Source organism: Bufo gargarizans, chromosome 2 (genome assembly GCF_014858855.1).
Source record: "Bufo gargarizans isolate SCDJY-AF-19 chromosome 2, ASM1485885v1, whole genome shotgun sequence".
NCBI classification, from domain to species: domain Eukaryota; kingdom Metazoa; phylum Chordata; class Amphibia; order Anura; family Bufonidae; genus Bufo; species Bufo gargarizans.
In genome coordinates, this window is record NC_058081.1 from 549974878 (window position 1) to 549996181 (window position 21304).

General features: G+C 44.0%; 1 long non-coding RNA gene across 1 annotated transcript; it reads left to right on the forward strand.

Moving 5' to 3' along the window:
- The first annotated feature begins 5735 nt into the window (after nt 1-5735).
- LOC122926667 lies at nt 5736-20179 on the forward strand. Its single transcript, XR_006387700.1, has 3 exons — nt 5736-5901; nt 6203-6342; nt 20127-20179. It is a non-coding gene; the product is annotated as an uncharacterized LOC122926667 (long non-coding RNA).
- Nucleotides 20180-21304: the final 1125 nt, after the last annotated feature.

Genomic DNA, 21304 nt, shown 5'->3' on the forward strand with positions numbered 1-21304 from the left:
GCTATCCAAACTAAATACTCCCCAACTATACCCGTATCGCCTACCGTACAATGAAAATAATGCTTGGAGGGTCACCATGCCGACCTGTGAAGTCCTGTCAAGAGGACCCGTCAGTGGGTCTGACGCGCATCAAAACCTAGATCAAGGCTGCAGTTTAACTGTGTAACTCCATGAATGGTGTTGTATCAAGGCTCCACCCTGAGCGATGTCTACGAACGGACCTGGTTATCCGCTCCTGGCTCACCATTTAGTTATACCTGCGACTACTGATCCCACAATACCCACTCAACAAGGGGCAGCCCTGCATCGTACAAACCATGTGGCACCAGTTACTAATACCGCCCTCACGGCAACCAACCCAGCTGGACTAGGTATCAAACAAACCAACGGAACCTTGGGCCGGCGGACCAGTACCATAGACTGCAGAAAGAGAAAACCGTAATTGCGGCTGTGATGATATGAACTCACAACTATTAACATTAAAGGAAGGTCCATAACCACGGGCTATAGAGCTGAATGCTAGAGGGATTACTACTAGGGATGAGCGGCAGGGGCAATATTCGAAATCGCGATATTTCGCGAATATTTTGGACGAATATTCGCCATGTATTCGAGAATTCGCGAATTCATGATCTCCAGGCATTATTCCTTGATTGCGAAAATTCGCATAAAATTCGCATACAAATTTTCGCATAAAAATTCGCATGAACTAGCATTTTCGCGAAAATCGAACATTCGCAATTACGAATATATTTTGCGATATTCGAAATATTCGCGAATTCTCGAAGTGCCGATATTCGCGATTAAAATTCGCAATTCGAATATTCGTGATCAACACTAATTACTACTACAGCATCTCGCCTCCGTATATATGTACTAACCATGCCCTGTATGTCATAATTGAAAGCCCAAATAAAACGCTTATATTTTATTTTTATTTTTTATATACACACGGCCTAGTGCCCGCAGATAGGAGCATAACAGACAGTACTACTGTATTATTATTATTATTATTTTTTTTTTAAACTACTACACTCCATGCTGAAAGGGAAATTGGGAGAACACCCGGCAGGACTGATCTATCCTGAACAACATCCTCAAAAAAGGCTAGCCAATAAACAAGACACAAGATAGAAGCAAGGCTTCTCATGCAGGAGAATATAAACATACATAATAAATATATACATTGATCAAACCTGATTATGTATTTACATATGTATTTATTCATTCTTTTTATTATATATTATTTTTTTTTTTGTAATACATCGTAATATATATTCCATTTTTTTTTTTTTTATTTTTTTTTATATCCATAAAATTACATTGTTAAATCAATTATTATTAGTATCATTTCATTCTTTGTAACCCCGTTTTATTTTAATTTTTTAAAGTTCTCTTTTTTTTTTTTAATACCTAGATATATACATATATACTCAGTTCCATTTATCATTTTTTATTTTTTTTATAATACCCTTTGTATATTTAATGCCTATAATATATTAATTCGGTTAGTAATATTCTTTTTTTATTCTTTATTTTATCGTATAAACAGAGAAAACCTCCATATATGCTAATGATATCCTGTTGTTCAGGGCTGCACCAGAGTTGCCCAATCTCCAGGAAAATATGTGCGGGTAACCTACAGGCTCTGTAAACCCACCCTGAAGCCATTGAGCGGCCATCGAGATTTAAATTTTTTTTTTATTTGTATTAAGGCAGGGACACCGCCTCTACCAGTGATTCTAACTCTGCACAAGAACCATCCTCCCCGCAGTACTCACCAGTCACGGAGAGGGACGGAACCTCCAAAGGAGCGGGTACGGGCTGCAGCGACCAGGCCGAGCCCTGGAGTGACGGTCAGGCAACAGCCTCGATACGGTGATTGTATAACCAGACTCCTCCGATGCGCCTGACATCCGTCCTAAAGACGATGATAAGCGCCACCTGAGGATCTGGAGCGCCCACTTCTCCCTGAAACCCAGGAACGGCGACGGGACTGGCGCATGTGGAATCCATTATGGCCATGCCTCCAGGCAACCTAAGGGAAGAAAAACCGCACCTGTGCCTGCGTGAAGGGGAGGGAGGAGGGGGGGGGGGGTCGCCATAATGGACTACAAATAAGACCCAGAGAGTCTCATAGTACGGAAGGGGCTCTGATCGCAAAGCTGGGACCGTAGGAATACCCCTGAGAAGCCATAGGCACAGGTGCACCACAATCGGACATGGCAAGCGCGAGGGGTTAATCTATAATACTGGACAGGAGACTGGGGAAGCTAAAACAAGCACCACATATAAAAAACTCGCCTGCCCAGCGGTGCCCAGTACGGGACCCGGTAAACGCTGCAGGGGAAGGGGGCTGGGCTAGGCGAAGCGACCTAGCTTGCGCCATGGGAGCTAAAGAAGGCCGTCCAAAGCAGCAGGGGGAGAGGTGAGGACCCCATACTGCCCTACATTACCAGGGAGACAAACAATCCCGCCCGTCATGCTGAGCCCTAACGCCATGGAACAGAAGCTGGGAATGGGGGGGGGGCAGAGGCGCAGCGCCACAGACATCACAGGATGGGCCGAAAGAAACGGCGCACACACGCGGGAAGCTGGGGGATAATGAGAGTCGGGGGGGAGGGGGGGAGGAGGAACGGCGAGCAGACCGCCGGACCTTCGCTGAAGCGCTGGAGCCGCATGCATACCGCAGCAGCAGCTCCACAAAGCCCCAGAAGCAGGCACAGGGGAGGAGGACGGCAGGGTAGAGCTCAGGCTGCTCTAACAGAGCACAGCTAACCCTCCCCTCCTCATGTAACTCACCAGGAAGCAGCCAAAAGGGCAGAACCACCTGTGGACTCCTGGTGTGGACAGAGCAAAGGGGTATGTACATACCAATCTGCTTCCACTTGCAAGAGGAAGTGACCAGGACAGAGAGGAGGTATATGTGACCTTCAGGATTTCCTGCACCGCCCCCATCCTGTCTAAGGAGGATCCCCAGGGATTAACCCTCAATAACCCTAATCTGCAACCTACTTAACCATTACTGAGACGGGGCCAGATTCCTGAATGCCCCTAAGGGGAAAAGGGGGGGGGGGGGGACCATCAGTCCCTAAGCACCCTCCCTATACAGTCAGGCGCTTTCCAGCATGGTGGTCACAGGCAGAGCTGCCCACACAGGCAGACAAGTAGATTCCTGGATCCCATGTGGAACGACACATGGTAGTCACAGGCAGAGCTGCACACAGACTAGATGTCCTCCCCCCAGGAGTCCTCTCATCGAAGGAATAGACTGGGACTAGCAGATGCCTGTTCCCCAGGCAGAGTTAGTCCATGGGCGAACAGACAGCTGCACCACAAGACATAGAACTGGACTAACAGATGCCTGTTCCCCATGCGGAGTTAGTCCACGGTCAAACAAACTGCTGCACAACAAAACACAGAACCAGGCAAGGTGACCTTGATGTCTCACTAGGTGACCACACAGACAGGGCAGATTGAATATCCGCAGGTCAGGTGCATAGCTCCTGCACCCAGCAAAGCTGGAGACAGACTCCTCAAACCAACAGCACACAGGATGTTATAGCAGGGTAACAAGGTCATCTGACCCTCTAGCTAACACACCCAGAAAGAACAGGGAAAGTTAGCCCCACCAGAACTGAAACAACAGGCAGGGGAGCAGCCAGTAAGCCAGAGAGCTACTAAAGAGAGTGTGTTTGGCAACCCATGACAACGTGAACTACACTGTGACAGGTTTGTTCAGTTTTTTGATGGGACACAAAATTGCTAGATGTGGTTTTGTGTCCGGTCTGCCAAACTGAACAAACCAAACATGAAAATCAATGTAAGGCCTCTTGCGCACGACCGTATGTATTTTGTGGTCCGCAAAAAATGGATCCGCAAAAAAATACGGATGATGTCTGTGTGTATTCCCTATTTTGCAGGAACAGAATAGATGGCCCCTACTAGAACAGTACTATCCTTGTCCGTTATACGGACAATAATAGGACAAGTTCTATCTTTTAGCAGAATGTATATACGGAAATACAGAAACGAAATGCACATGGAGTACCTTCCATTTTTCCGCAAAAAAAAAACCAGAACGGACACGGAATGAAAATACGTTTGTGTGCAAGAGGCCTAAGTCAATGGTGCCGGATCCGTTTTTTTTTTTTGTTTTTTTTTTGTTTTTTTTTCAGTTTCTATTTAATACAACTGGAACCAGATGCATCTGGATGTATTAAATGAAACAGAAGTGTTTTATTCAGGTTTTGAGATCCTGTGCCGAATCTCAAAACCTGAATAAAAAACGCTCATGTGGAAGTGCACTCTGGCAGAGAATTATTACTATTGGTGGGATTTTGGAGAGCACTATTACTATGGGGGATACTCTGTCACAGTATCAGCTTAGCATAACTATTCTGGGGGGACATTATGTATGTGACACTATAAGTGTTAGGGGCACTATTTGCTTGGCATAGTTATTTTTTAGAGCAGCGCGTGCCAATAATTTTTGAAGGGACGCTACCTGTGTGATACTAGTATTTTCAGGTGGACTGTCTCTGCAGTATAGTATTGGACACACAGCTGGCACAGAATGGAGTGTTCAGAAGGTGGGAGAATGATGGAAAAGTAGGGAACTAAGATGTCTGTTTGTCAAACTGCAGAAACGGGAAGTGGCTAAAAGAAATCATCATGACAGTCTGGTGTGAAAGGAGAAGATGAGGATAGAGAATATCTATATGAGAGAAGACAGCACTGGATTAAGAAGGTATGTGGCACTATGTAGTTCTCTGTAGCAGGGGTACTTTGAAGTCTGAATGTTTGTGGACATATGCCCCTGTTTTCCCTATGCAAAGTCATTAACTTCTTACATTATTTGACTTTAAAGGGTTAACTTGCATTGACTGAGTAACTGCATTTTATATTTTGTGATATATAGCATGTTCATTTGCCCTGTATTTGCACAGCACTGTGGTTAATGAATAGAGAGACTTTTGGGACTTTCTAGCTAACAGCGAGAGGCCACAGTTACCATCAGGATTAAAGAGGTATATTTTAGAGGGGAAAAGCTAGATGTATTTAACAGACAGACTGACATTTTCGATATCTGTTTAGTTGTGTTACATGTCTGAAGACTTGGTTTTTTTCTGAAATACCTGCTTCGTCATTCCCATTAAGAGATTATTGAAGTTCTAAACCAAGACTATAGTAGACAGAAATTGTAACTTTGTATCTGTTTGGGCTAATTTCTCCACTCCACCCCTCACACTAGAAGTTTCTAGCTCAGCTTTAAACTGTATATAAGGGGAACAGTCAGAGCCCCTAGTGTTCTGCAGTTCGGGATCAGTGCTTAGACGAAGAGACTCTGCCAGACTACTTGAGTGACCAGAAGAAGATGCTGAGATGGGGATACTCTGCCACAGACCAGGTTTTGACCAGGATACCTTTGAGAAAGAGAGGGACAGCTAGCTCAGGCTTTTCCGCAGCAAAGAATATTCTTCTACAAGGGAGAAGAAGCTCAGTGCCTTGCCTGTACTGTATTGTTTTGCGCTTGAATTCCTCCACTAAAGAAGCACACTGGTTTACTGAAGACCTTTACTCATTCGAGGCACCTGAAAACCAGCTACTGCAACTGTATTATCCTGTATGTTTTGTAGTGTTGTATGTAACGTTAGCAGTGGAAGAGGTTAGGTTGAGAATTTGCCATGGGGGGTATGCTGTTTAAATTTTCCCCTCAACCCTCAAACAGAAAGGCTAGGTGCACCCCTGACTGCACTGACATCTGCAGCTGCCAACGGACACTGCCTTTCTCCATCACCTTCAAGGGAGAATCAACTTCAAGAAGGAGAACCCCAAAGTCCAAGGTCTGCCTTGAAGGTGTGCCCTTCCCATCAGTGCACAGCCCAGGGGAGTGTCAGCGTGAGTAACTAGTCTACAACCTTCATTATGGCTACTGTCACTAATTCTCCTCTCCTGTCCTGGCTTGTTGCATATACTGAATAAGCACAGGTCACCACAAGAGGAGAGATTGTTACAGTTACAGCCTGGGCAAAATTACAATAAATGACAAGCAACTAAACCACCAAACAGATTAGTAATTTTCAGCTCGTATACTGAACCAAATAAGACTCCATAGCGAGAATGTCTGAAATAAAAATTAAGAAAATATGTTGTCTGTCTTCTTAAGACTAGAAAGTGAAAGCATACTTCTGTTTCCTAGGAACCACACAGCACAACCACCTTTGCACTAGTTCTCATTTACAGTAAATGACTCCAGAATCGCCTATCTGTGAATCAGCCAGCAGTCTTCCTGTCTGAGATCTGCTAATAATTATGTGTATTCTGAAGAACAATCACAAGGTAAAAAACAAAACAAAAAACTGCCGTATGATATTAACATTCAAAGAATTATTGAGTTATCAACCGTTATAAACAGTGGACCAAAATCATATATCAGGTCCTGTCCTCAGTAGGGCTTACCATCTGATCCCCTATCTTACAATGACGCAGACAGATGTTAAGAACATTTTCACAAGAGATCAATTAAACTAAGCATTTATAGATGTGGATGGACACAAATGTGTCCAATGGAAATCCACATAAGTCCTATTTCACAAACTTCATGCAGATATTCCAGAGCTGGGAATGTCAAGACTTGATTTATTACTTTGATACCAATTAACAAGCTGCTTTTGACTGAGCCATTCATATTGCATTCCTTTGAATTTGATGTAGTCTGTATTGTTTTTTATTAGATAAGTGGTGCCATTACAATGAGCCCCATAGTAGTGGCCCTGATGTAGTGTCATGGTGTCCTACCTCAGGCCTCTGCTCCATGGTTGGTGACGACGAATGCGGCCAGACTTTAAATGTTATAAAGTTATTTTTCTAAATGCAACTTGAACTTCCAAATACAAACAGTTTCAGCAGGCTTTGGTGTAAATTCTATTCTGGCGCCAGCGGAGGGGGTATGGTGGCAGGCTGACTTGGTGACGATTCTGCAATTAGATAGTACAGGCCTAGTAATAGCCTGGTCTGCTCATGAGGGTGTCCCCGATCAGTGGGTGCTCTGTGATCTGCTACCTCACCCCCTCTGGCAGGAGAGGATCACAAACACATCCTCTCTCCTGCCCACTTTCCTCTAGACTGACCTTGACTCTCAACTTCCACCCTTGGCAGGAGGTCAGCCTTACCAACTTCTACCAGAGTGGGGAAGAATGGAATGGTAAGTTCCATTCTTGGTGTTGAGCACTGCCAGCTAGTGTTGAGAGAATTAAAGAATTCAATCTGAAGTTTAGGAAAAATTTGACTCGTCACAAAGCAGAATTTCCTCGCTCTTCATTGTAATGAATACTTCACTACAGCCAGACATACTCCACCTACATTTATTAAGATTACATCCAAATTATGAGAAATGCAATAAATCAGTGCATCAATAGTAATGCCCCCTGTTTTCCTGGTAGCAACTTATCGCACTTACTACATAGAAATATAATGTCCGTTGGGCCAAGCTGAAGCATGTTTATAGGGAAAGGGCGAAAAATATCTGCAGGCCAAACAATATTCATTGAACTGTAATTTTATAACCAACTATCACCCTTGCTCTGCCTATAAACCTGCACATGTAGATCGGCCAATTAACCCACAAAAAACCTCTCTGTCAGACTAGACAGCTATAATTTCCACCTGTACGGTATCCAAAATAGACTAAAACAAACAAGTGGAAATAATGTATCAAAATATCAATTTATTATAAAATATATAGTATGGGGAAAAGACAGGATGGTATACAGTGTACAGAAAAGCAAAGGGCCATGCAACACCATAACATACACCTATCTGCCTATGTATCGATAAGACACAGGATGGTGTAGCAATTGAAAGGAGAGGGACTCAAGCTCAGGGACAACCAATACTGCATAGTATAAAGAATAATTACCACAATGGGGTTATATGCTATTAATGCAGAAAATTCATACCATCGGTACCATCGGTATCCAGAAAAGCAGTAACAGTGGTAAACCTGGGATATCTAGGACCCACTTTGGGTGTATGTAGAAGTGCCAAAGGGATGCCATGCTATGCTAAACACAGGGCGTACCTGAAGACATGGTGACTGGAAGGATGTCAGACCAAAAGCGCGAGACCTCGACGCGCGTTTCACCTCAGCGGCTTCGTCCTTTTCCCCATACTATATATTTGATAATAAATTGATATTTTGATACATTATTTCCACTTGTTTGTTTTAGTCCATTTAGATCGGCCAAGCCTGCTTGTTTATTTCAATGGGAAAAGGGAAATAAGCTTGCTATTCGCCGTTCCTTGTTCCAGCACCTCATCCCAGCAGGCAGATGGCAATGTCTGGTTGCTAAGCAGACAAACACACCTTCTAGTCCGGCCGCCTTGCCTTTTGTCTGGACCACTGTCAGCTTCTCTGGATGGACTTTGGCGTCCTATTAAAGGGGAATCTTTCTGTTACACATTGCTGGGTAATTAGGGTGCATCCTTCCTGGCACTTTTCTGGTGCATTTACAATTCTATTGACTACTGATCCTGATTGGGACTTTGGTCTTGTTCCTGACTACTCTTCTGTCTAGCCCTATGGATCCTAAGGCTGGTACCTGTAGTGCTACACCTTGTTCTGACTCTAAAGTAATGCTGGGCTCAATTGAACATTCATGCAAAATCTGTTGTCAGGTCACTGTTGGACTGCCTTCTTTATTGGACTGAGGTCCAATGAAATTTCATCTAATGTAGATGGTTAGTCCTATGATGATTACAGGGAAGATGATCAAGTGCTATAACCATAGGCGTGCGCAGCCTATTGCATTAGGGTGTGCGCCCTAAAGCACAAACACACACACTGCACGCGTGTATGCATGTGTATATATATATATATATATATATATACAGTACAGACCAAAAGTTTGGACACACCTTCTGATTCAAAGAGTTTTCTTTATTTTCATGACTATGAAAATTGTAGATTCACACTGAAGGCATCAAAACTATGAATTAACACATGTGGAAAATATATACATAACAAAAAGGTGTGAAACAACTGAAAATATGTAATATTCTAGGTTCTTCAAAGTAGCCACCTTTTGCTTTGATTACTGCTTTGCACACTCTTGGCATTCTCTTGATGAGCTTCAAGAGGTAGTCACCTGAAATGGTCTTCCAACAGTCTTGAAGGAGTTCCCAGAGATGCTTAGTACTTGTTGGCCCTTTTGCCTTCACTCTGCGGTCCAGCTCACCCCAAACCATCTCGATTGGGTTCAGGTCCAGTGACTGTGGAGGCCAGGTCATCTGGCGCAGCACCCCATCACTCTCCTTCATGGTCAAATAGCCCTTACACAGTCTGGAGATGCAGAGGTTATACCAGCATGCTCCATATCAGTATCACTGTATACAAGAAGATATATAACTTACACCAGTTGTACATATATAATTATATACAGGAGATACCCAGGTTATACCAACTGTACATATATCATTATATACAGGAGGTACCTAGGTTATACCAGCATGGTCCATTAAAGATTTATAATTTATACCAGCTGTTAGCTGTACATTTATAATGATATCCAAATGATGCCTAGGTTATTCCAACTTAGTACATATTTAATTTATACTCCTGTAAGTACCTGGGGTAGTGGGGTCTGTACTAACCTTGTGCCTAGTGGACGGAGTGCTGATTCTGCTGGCTCTTCAAGCACTGGACGGCCTGGACCAGCAGTGTGTAATCGCGGATGGCAGGCAGTGCCAGTGAGCATTGAACAGAATGGCACCTGTGCTCTGTAGCCGCTCCCGCCTGAACTAAAGGTACGCGCCGTTGGATGTGCCACTCACGCAGCAGCGCTGATGACGTGTGGCGTCACGTCATGCAGCACACTGTGCGGTCCTGTGCTGCCACGACCTGCTCTCTGTGATCAGCAGAGCCGGCCGTGCGGCAGTCAGCTAGTAGCTACACTGGCCAAGAAGCCTCCTCGCTGTCGGCACGGCCGGCCGTGCAGCAGTCAGCTACACGCCTACACGAACTGGAACCCAAACAACCGCACAGGACATAGTTCAGACAAGACAACCAGACCAGAAGCAGATGCCTGGACCCCATGCGAAACAGATGCATGGTGGTCACAGGCAGAGCTTCCCACACAGGCAGACAAGTAGATTCCTGGATCCCATGTGGAACTGACACATGGTAGTCACAGGCAGAGCTGTACACAGACTAGATGTCCTCCCAGGAGCCCTCTCATCGAAGGCATAGAACTGGACCAGCAGATGCCTGTTCCCCATGTGGAGTTAGTCCATGGGCTAACAGACAGCTGCACCACAAGACAGAACTGGACTAACAGATGCCTGTTCCCCATGCAAAGTTAGCCCATGGGCTAACAGACAGAGCTGCACAGAAGACATAGAACTGGACTAGCAGATGCCTGTTCCCCATGCGGAGTTAGTCCATGGGCGAACAGACAGGTGTGTTTGGGGTCATGTCCTGTTGAAAAATAAATGATGGTCCAACTAAACGCAAACCGGATGGAATAGCATGCCGCTGCAAGATGCTGTGGTAGCCATGCTGGTTCAGTATGCCTTCAATTTTGAATAAATCCCCAACAGTGTCACCAGCAAAGCACCCCACACCATCACACCTCCTCCTCCACGCTTCACGGTGGGAACCAGGCATGTAGAGTCCCTCCGTTCACCTTTTCTGCGTCGCACAAAGACACGGTGGTTGGAACCAAAGATCTCAAATTTGGACTCATCAGACCAAAGCACAGATTTCCACTGGTCTAATGTCCATTCCTTGTGTTCTTTATCCCAAACAAGTCTCTTCTGCTTGTTGCCTGTCCTTAGCAGTGGTTTCCTAGCAGATATTCTACCATGAAGGCCTGATTCACACAGTCTCCTCTTAACAGTTGTTCTAGAGATGTGTCTGCTGCTAGAACTCTGTGTGGCATTGACCTGGTCTCTAATCTGAGCTGCTGTTAACCTGCGATTTCTGAGGCTGGCGACTCGGATGAACTTATCCTCCGCAGCAGAGGTGACTCTTGGTCTTCCTTTCCTGGGGCGGTCCACGTGTGAGACAGTTTCTTTGTAGCGCTTGATGGTTTTTGTGACTGCACTTGGGGACACTTTCAAAGTTTTCCCAATTTCTCGGACTGACTGACCTTTATTTCTTAAAGTAATGATGGCCACTCGTTTTTCTTTACTTAGTTGCTTTTTTCTTGCCATAATACAAATTCTAACAGTCTATTCAGTAGGACTATCAGCTGTGTATCCACCTGACTTCTCCACAACACAACTGATGGTCCCAACCCCATTTATAAGGCAAGAAATCCCACTTATTAAACATGACAGGGCACACCTGTGAAGTGAAGACCATTTCAGGAGACTACCTCTTGAAGCCCATCAAGAGAATGCCAAGAGTGTGCAAAGCAGTAATCAAAGCAAAAGGTGGCTACTTTGAAGAACCTAGAATATGACATATTTTCAGTTGTTTCACATTTTTTTGTTATGTAAATAATTCCACACGTGTCAATTCATAGTTTTGATGCCTTCAGTGTGAATCTACAATTTCCATAGTCATGAAAATAAATAAAACTCTTTGAATCAGAAGGTGTGTCCAAACTTTTGGTCTGTACTGTATATACATATATATATATATATATATATATATATATATCAGACAACCCTTTTAATATCTTGTTTGAGGAACTGCAATGGTGATTCAATTCACCCTTTACCTAAATTGTTACACAATAAAATTTGGATGTGTCAGAACTAGTTCAACCCTTTTGCAAGATATGCAAATCTTCTGTATCTAACACTTACGGGTTATATAAGTCTGTAAATCTGTGAATTGATATCTTCTCAGAGTCTACAATGCAGCACTAATCTGCAGGCTGACAAAATGCACAACGCATTGCAGCCACAACTTGTCTGCAGGCATCTTTGAAATAATTAGTTATTCAGAATAGATAACAACAATGAGTAAATTTGATTAGCAGGAGAGGTGTAAAATTGTGCATTCTATGCCGTCTTCTTTTGTTCAGAAAGGGATTAAATTCTGGGTTGCGTGTTTCTGCATGTTGTATGTTCAGTAAGATGTTCTATACAAAAGGCCTGGAAAAAACACTGAATTGCTACAGATGTTCTGAATTGTTGGGGAAGCCCACCTATAGATAGCACATAAGGAGTATATGCAATGAGGTATCTCCCAAGGAAAGAGAACATCTCACTTTTTAAATAAACCTTGGGATATGACTAAAGAATATTGCCAAGCCGAATATCCATCCGTAGACAGTTATTTTGGGTTTCAGCTAGACAAATACCTCTGCCTGCAGGACCAGTTTCTGTCAAGAACATGTGGGCAGTTTTACTTTGTAGTCAATAGAAAACATGGATGTTCATTCATTATGGTGGTCCCTTCTATAACGCATTGTATTCTCCTAGCAGGAATTTTCCACGTCTCTTTTAAACCAGAATGAGCTGTACTTGATATTGCAGTCTAGTCCCATTTATTTTAAAGTGGATGAGCTGCAATACCAGATACAACCTTGTGCTGTCCTTAAAGGGGTTTTCTCACTTTAGCAAATGGCCTTTAATATGTAGAGAAAGTTCATACAAGGCACTTACTAATGTATTGCGATGGTCCATATTGCTTCCTTTGCTGGCTCAACAAATTTTTCCATCACATTATACACTTATTTCCATAGTTACGACCAACCTGTAATGCAGCTTCGGTGGCCATGCTTATACACTATAGGAAGAAGCGACTGCCTATGCACGCTCCTATGGTTAGGCCACCAGAGAGGTTTGTGCTTTTTTCTATATTGTGATTGTAACGGACCATTTCAGCAGACAAGGGGTTAAGATCCGTTTAGGCGATATGCCCCTTTCTGAGAGACAGGCACAGCTACTGCAGAACACCAAACTCCCAAACTGGATACAAAATAGCACTCCAAACTGGAACCTCGCGAATAGCTGCTAGCAGATGAACAGGAAAAGCATACAATCAGCTTACACTCCTGGCAATCAGTCTCTAACAGCATACAGGGAATCCCCCCAATAACGAGACAAGGCTCCGTGTTGAGGGTCAAGCAGTGGTCTGACGTGCTGGCACACCCAGCCTGGTTTTTATTACAGTTGTTGCAAATACAGGACAGATACAACACATCCCCACAATGCATCATGGTTTCCTCCTCTCTGTCCCGGAGACAACCGAGAAGTAATCCAATTATCTCTCAGGACAAAGGAAAGTCGCCAATACACATGTGGAGACAACAGGACAGACATCACCATTTAAACACACAATGGGACAATGGAACACACCCACACAAAATCCTCCCCTCTGCCGGTGATGATTATTGAGCACAAGGGCGAATATAATTATCAAAGGCAGAGAAATACAGTTTTATAAAACATATCACAGGAACCCCAAAACATGCAATAACCCCATAACCAATATATCCTCGGAACTGGGGGATCTGGGTGAACCACATATCCAAAATTCACCCACATCCGTTTAGTAGTTTGGAAGATACAGTTTTATGCCAGTTACTCCGAAAATATACAAGTTATACAGAAAATAGTCACTAATAAATGTGTCCCGTTTGGTAGTTTCAAACTACTGAATGATGTCTCTGTGCACCAAATACAGGCACGATAGCACCGTGTTGAAAAGTCAGAACAGTGTCTGTGAGTTAAAATGGCCGCTATCTATTGTTCTCACCATGTGCTTCATCCATTGTTCTCACCATGGGAATAGTAAAATCCAAGCAAGTAAGGCAAATGATGCAATCCAGGGACAGAGGGCTCAGTCCCAAGTGCCTTAAGACCCCATAACTTAAGGGACCATAATCCCAGGGCAGGAGGCTGGCAAACAGCCCCCTCCAAAACACAGTGGCGAGGTTGGTTTCGCCACACATATCCCCCCCCAGGGAAGACTAACCAGATACCTGACCTCACGCCGGTCGGTACCTGAGTTAGTCTGGCAGCCCACCCACAACCCAATACTGGACCTGTTGAATTTAGTAGCCTGTCTCTGTCCAATGAATCCACCAAGATTATATTGGTAGCTGGTACTCCCGGTCTCTGTGTTGCTCCCTGGCTTGGAGTGGAGGTTGCTTTGTGAGCAGGTATCAGCGGTACTCTGCCCTGGTGCCAGCGTTACCATGGAAGAAGCCTGGTTGGAACCTGGTTGTTGGCGGGGGAGACCGACTGTCTCTGCTCCCAATACAGTGTCCTGTTGCTGGGGAAAGGAGACTGGGCTCTCTATTTCCTGCTGGACACTCTGCCACTGGGGGACAGGACCGACTGTCTCTGCCCCCTGTAACTCCGCCTGCCACTGGGGAATGGAGACTGAGCTCCCAATTCCCTGTACATCACACGGCCGCTGGGGAATGGAGAATGTGCTCCTAATTCCCAAAAAATCATGCTGCTGCTGGGGGGCAGGAACAACTACCTCTGCCCCCTGTAACTCAGTCTGCCGCTGGGGAGGGAGGACGTTGCTCTCCTCTCCCTGCATTTCACACTGCCTTCCCGGCATATCACTCTGCTGCTGGGGGGCAGGAACAACTACCTCTGCCCCCTGTAACTCAGCCTGCCGCTGGGGAGGGAGGACGCTGCTCTCCTCTCCCTGCACTTCAAACTGCCGCTGGGGAATGGAGACTGGGCTCCCAATTCCCTGCAATTCACACTGCCGCTGGGGAATGGAGACTGGGCTCCCAATTCCCTGCAATTCACACTGCCGCTGGGGAATGGAGACTGGGCTCCCTCTGTCCCGCAACTGTAACTTCCGATGGAGGTCCACCCAACGTGGCAGCTGACCGTCACCTTCTGCCCGGTATAGTAGGGTCTTGAACACTAGACTTCTCACGAACTTCACGGATTTCTCAGCTGGATTGGGTCCGAAGAAGTTCAGCCGCAACCACATCATACGGTCAAATTCCTCAACAGAGTATCTGTACTCAACTGCTGGTTCCATCCTGGTGCTTTTAGGGTCGCTGTACTGAGACATGGAACCTCGCGAATAGCTGCTAGCAGACGAACAGGAAAAGCATACAATCAGCTTACACTCCTGGCAATCAGTCTCTAACAGCATACAGGGAATCCCCCCAATAACGAGACAAGGCTCCGTGTTGAGGGTCAAGCAGTGGTCTGATGTGCTGGCACACCCAGTCTGGTTTTGATTACAGTTGTTGCAAATACAGGACAGATACAACACATCCCCACAATGCATCATGGTTTCCTCCTCTCTGTCCCAGAGACAACCGAGAAGTAATCCAATTATCTCTCAGGACAAAGGGAAGTCGCCAATACACATGTGGAGACAACAGGACAGACATCACCATTTAAACACACAATGGGACAATGGAACACACCCACACAAAATCCTCCCCTCTGCCGGTGATGATTATTGAACACAAGGGCGAATATAATTATCAAAGGCAGAGAAATACAGTTTTATAAAACATATCACAGGAACCCCAAAACATGCAATAACCCCATAACCAATATATCCTCGGAACTGGGGGATCTGGGTGAACCACATATCCAAAATTCACCCACATCCGTTCAGTAGTTTGGAAGATACAGTTTCATGCCAGTTACACCGACAATATACAAGTTATATAGAAAATAGTCACTAATAAATGTGTCCCCTGTTTGGTAGTTTCAAACTACTGAATGATGTCTCTGTGCATCAAATACAGGCAAGATAGCACCGTGTTGAAAAGTCAGAACAGTGTCTGTGAGTTAAAATGGCCGCTATCTATTGTTCTCACCATGTGCTTCATCCATTGTTCTCACCATGGGAATAGTAAAATCCAAGCAAGTAAGGCAAATGATGCAATCCAGGGACAGAGGGCTCAGTCCCAAGTGCCTTAAGACCCCATAACTTAAGGGACCATAATCCCAGGGCAGGAGGCTGGCAAACAGCCCCCTCCAAAACACTGTGGCGAGGTTGGTTTCGCCACAGTGATGTAAGTATATAATGTGATGGAAAAATGGATCAAGCCAGCAGAGGAAGAAATATGGATAATAACAATGCAATGGGAATAAGAGGGTACGGAACAGGAAAAAAACAATGTGGATAAAAACAATTGTAAAGAAAGCAATATATGACAAAAAGAAAGCATTTAAATCACTAAACAGGAGGGTAGCGAATAAGCATTGAAAAACTATAAGGAAATAAATAGAATATATAAAAGACAAATAAAAGCAGCCAAACTAGAGCCCGAGAGATTCATTGCCAAGGAAAGTAAAACTAAAATATTCTTCAATTATGTAAATGATAAAAAGTATAAATCTGAAGGTATCTGCGTCGGAGTGATCAGGGGGGAGTTGCAGACAACCATGAGGAGAAAGCAAAGCTATAAACTGTCAAATGAAATGCAAAATATAAAAGTAAATTCCCTATTAGTGCCCTGTCTGACCCAGGAAGAAGTACAGTGGTGTCTTATAAAGGTTAAAATAGACAAATCACCAGGACCAGATGGCATACACCCCCATATCCTAAGAGAATTAAGTAATGTCATTGAGTAATGTGATAGCCAGACCCTTATTTCTGTTATTTAAGGACTCTATATTGACATGGAGTGTTCCACAGGATTGGCGCTTAGCTAATGTGCCAATATTCAAAAAGGGTTCAAAAACAAAGCCCGGAAACTATAGGCCGATAACATCCGTCATAGGTAAACTGTTTGAAGGTTTTGTAAGAGATGCTATCTTGGAGTACCTCCATGAAAACAAGCAAATAACGCCATATCAGCATGGCTTCATTAGGGATTGGTCACGTTAAACAAATTCAATTAGTTTCTATGAGGAGGTAAGTTCTAGACTTGACCGCAGCGAATCAATGGATGTCGTATATTTGGACTTCTCCAAAGCATTTGACACTGTACCACATAAAAGGTTAGTATATAAAATGAGAATGCTCGGACTGGGAGAAAACGTCTGTATGTGGGTAAGTAACTGGCTGAGGGATAGAACACAGAGGGTAGTTATTAATGGTACACACTCAGATTGGGGCACTGTCACTAGTGGGGTACCTCAGGGGTCAGTACTGGGCCCTATTATCTTCAATATATTTATTAATGATCTTGTAGAAGGCTTGCATAGTAAAATATACATTTTTGCAGATGACACTAAACTGTGTAAAGTAATTAACATAGAAGAGGACCGTATACTGTATATATCTTGTAGAAGGCTTGCATAGTAAAATATAGATTTTTGCAGATGACACTAGACTGTGTAAAGTAATTAACATAGAAGAGGACCGTATACTGTATATATACTACTGAGGACAGTATACTGCTACAGATGGATCTGGATAGAAGTGGCAGATGAGGTTTAACACTGACATGGGAAGAAAAAAATACATGCCACTAGTACATACTAAATGTATCTCCACAGACGGATCCGCACCGATAATGCAAACGCTTGTATCCGTTCAGAACAGATCCGTTTGCATTATTCATTTAAAAAAACGGATCTGTCCTGACAATGGAGGACCGATTAGTTTTCAATTGTACCATATTGTGTCAGTGAAAACGGATCCATCCCTATTGACTTACAGTGTAAGTCAGGACGGATCCGTTTGGCTCTGCATCGTCAGGCGGACACCAAAATGCTGCAAGCAGCCAAACTAATGCATTCTAAACGGATCCTTACCCATTCAGAATGCATTAGGACTGAACTGATCCGTTTTGGGCCGCTTGTGAGATCCCTGAAACGGATCTCACAAGCCGACCCAGAAACGCCAGTGGGAAAGTAGACTTAAAGGGATTCTGTCACCAGTTTTTGACCCCCACATTCAAAAATATGCAACGTCATCGGGAGGTTGAGCGAAGTGCCGGCGCATGCGCACTTCGCTCAATGAAGCTGAACGGAGAAGTCCGCACGGGCGCATCAGGCACAGGCCTGTGCGCACGCGCGGGATGTTAGAGAAGAAGGAGGGGGGAGTGAAGGAGAGCCGGAGGCGTTGAAAAGGATTCTAAGGTGGCGCTGATGACAGCAAAGGAGGAGCTGGGCACATCGTTGATGACAGCAAAGGAGGAGCTGGACACATCGCTGATGACAGCAAAGGAGGAGCTGTGCACGAACGGCGGCGGCAGGCGGCATCTTGGAGACATGAGCATCCTCCTGGGCACCTTAATCTGATGAATGACAGGTTAGATAAAACGTTTTTTACACTAAATGAGTCTACAGATTTAGCTTATAAGACCACATTAGGAATCACAAGGGCTCCATGCACATAACCATATTTTTGAATGTGGGGGTCAAAAACTGGTGACAGAATCCCTATAACTGTAGCAACCAGTGTCAGGCAGCTGCTGCCAAGGCCAATAAGGGCATAGATGCCCATGATGAGAACATAGTCCTTCCACTTTACAAATCACTAGTCAGACCACACATGAAGTACTGTGTACAGTTCTGGGTTATGTGAACAAGGCCGACATAGCAGAGCTGGAGAGGGTTCAGAGGAGGGCAACTAAAGTAATAACTGGAATGGGTGGATTACAGTACCTTGAAAATTAGGGTTATCCAGTTTAGAAAAAAGATGACTGAGGAGAGATCTAATAATTATGTATAAATATATCAGGGGTCAGTACAGAGATCTATCCCATCAGCTATTTATTCCCATCCACTGCATCTTTTTATCCCCAGTACTGTGACAGTGACAAGGGGACATGCTCTGCATTTGGAGAAACAAAGGCTTTTACACAAACATAGAAGAGGATTCTTTACGGTAAGAGCAGTGAGACTATGGAACTCTCTGCCTGAGGAGGTGGTGATGGTGAGTTCACTAAAGGAATTCAAGAGGGGCCTGGATGTATTTCTGGAGTATAATAATATTACAGACTATAGTTACTAGAGAGGGGTCATTGATCCAGGGAGTTATTCTGATTGCCTGATTGGAGTAGGGAAGGAATTTTTCCCCCCTTAAGTGAGGAAAATTGGCTTCTACCTCACAGTTTTTTTTTTTTGCTTTCCTCTGGATCAACTTGCAGGATAACAGGCCGAACTGGATGGACAGATGTCTTTTATCGGCCTTATAAACTGTTACTATGTTACATTAGTAAGTGGCTTGTATTAACTTTTTCTACATTATGAAGGCCAGTTACTGAAGGGAGACAACCCCTTTAAGTAAAAAGTACAACCTGATAGGTTCTCACATTTGAAGTGTCTTCCCAAACATTGATGAGAAAGTGTAATTTTGTCAGCTTGTTCTATTACTATGTGCAATGCAGAGGGTGCTCTGGTTAGACAGTATGTATTGTGCAATGAACAAATGTTTGGAGGGAGACATTTTGGCATGCACTTCAACTGCAGGTATTTCGCAGTATGAGGCTGTATATAGCAGCATTCCTCCTCTAGAAGGATCTGCCCACTGAATTTACAACCCACTGATTGCCATCGTCACCTGTTTCCCACACTGAGGCAGGTAAAGGGCCGGGCAGAGGTAAAGTGAGGACATGTTCATTATAATATACTGACTTTAAGTAAACAGTGTGGTTAGGAAATATCTTCATACTGGCACAGGAGGAATTAGTAATCCCAGCCAGAATGAATGCAAATTTGAAGTGAATGAAAAGAATACATATGATAAAGCTGGATAAGCCAAGGCTAGTTAAACAGAACTCAACAGGTCCTCAGAATGTGCTAGTTTAGTCTTATGCACAAGTAGCCAGAACCCTAACTATCCCTACTAGAAGGGAGCCTAGCTCCCCCTGAATAGTGATGCATGACTTGTCCTATTGACTTACTATAAAATATTTTTGTGGGAAAGTCCCTTTGACTCTATGGGGGGAGATGGTGGTATGATTGGTAGTGATGAAAGGTAGAGATGAGCAAAATTTTGAAAAATTCGATTTGTCAAGAAATTTTATTCCAGGTATACCCAAGGCCACTCTGCGCTGTATAGTCATTCTTCATTGTTAATGGCCGCGCGGCACCTTTAATGCACTTTTAAACAGTGGCTGTACCCACTTCTCCAACCCCAGCGATCTCCTGCCGTACAGGTGGGAACTCTTCTTCTGCCATCTGATTTTCCTCCTTTTCCACATTATCTAATATTGATGAGAATATTTCATCAGGAACATCCAGCACCTTTACTCTCTGCATCTTTCTCACTTTTCTAGGACGTGGAGACTTTGAAGGATGATTTGAAAGAAGTAAAGCCAGCAAAAGATGAGGATGGTCATCATTAAGACCTGGCCCCTCTAAGGGGTGCAGACAGTATGGTATTGGTTGGCACACTGCCAGTGGAATAATAAAGGCTTTCATCTTGTTGGTATTGAATTACATACGTTGGTTTATGGCTGATGTAGTAATAAGTAAATGTAGGAATAAATAAATAAAAAAATTACACAGAATAAGTCTCCCTGTAGACTCCCTGAACTCTCCCTGCGGTCCCCCTGCATTCTCCCTCTCCAATATTCTTCTATTAATCAGTTTCAGCAACACTGTCCCTAGCACATGAGTGCTTGTCACTTCTCTCCCTATGCTCAGCTCACAGGTTTTATAGGGCTGTGACATCATATGGGATTGCTATCTGCGGATTGGCTGGCTGCACAGCATTATGGGTTATCTTGCGTTCCGGGGCTTGTCTCCTCTACACTTAGTTTTACTTTGTAACACAATCAGCAGCCATTTTTAGAAAACCTAATTTATTACAGTAAGGCACAAGGAAATTCCGATTCGATTAGAATTAAAATTTTCCTAAACTTCGGACCGAATTCCACTTCGAATTCTTTGCTTCGCTCAACACTAGTAAAGAGTTGTAGATGAGCTATCCTTCCCAGGCACAAATACTCAGTTTGCTTTCTAACTCTATATACAAATACCCTGATCTAGTCAGAGTGGCCCCACTCCCATGGCATGCAGCACCTGGACAAAGACTCCATCAGCTACCCTTGCCATGCACCTCTATTGATGAGAATTTCCAAAGCTACAAAGCACATAGAAGTTCACATTTTCTTGTGCATAAATAAAAAAAAAGTTCACATGTTTCCTATCACACTCAATACCCCATGAGAAATAGTAAACAGAATGTTCAAAATCTTAGCTAATTTTGCAGTCGACCGGTTTCAGTTGGTCCCAATGCTAACCTGGGTCCCCCTGGAAACCGTTGAGGTGTCACCACATGTTCCTGCTCTCCAGAGGGGGTGGTAAGGCATGGTACACCCCAATAAGAAATAAGTCCAAAGAGTGAGGGTTTGCAAACCAGTGCGCTTCTTTAATAGAGGAACTCAAGTGCAAAACAATGTCTCTCTATCTTTTGCTCTCGCTCTCTCTCTCTCTACATCTCAGAAAGCTG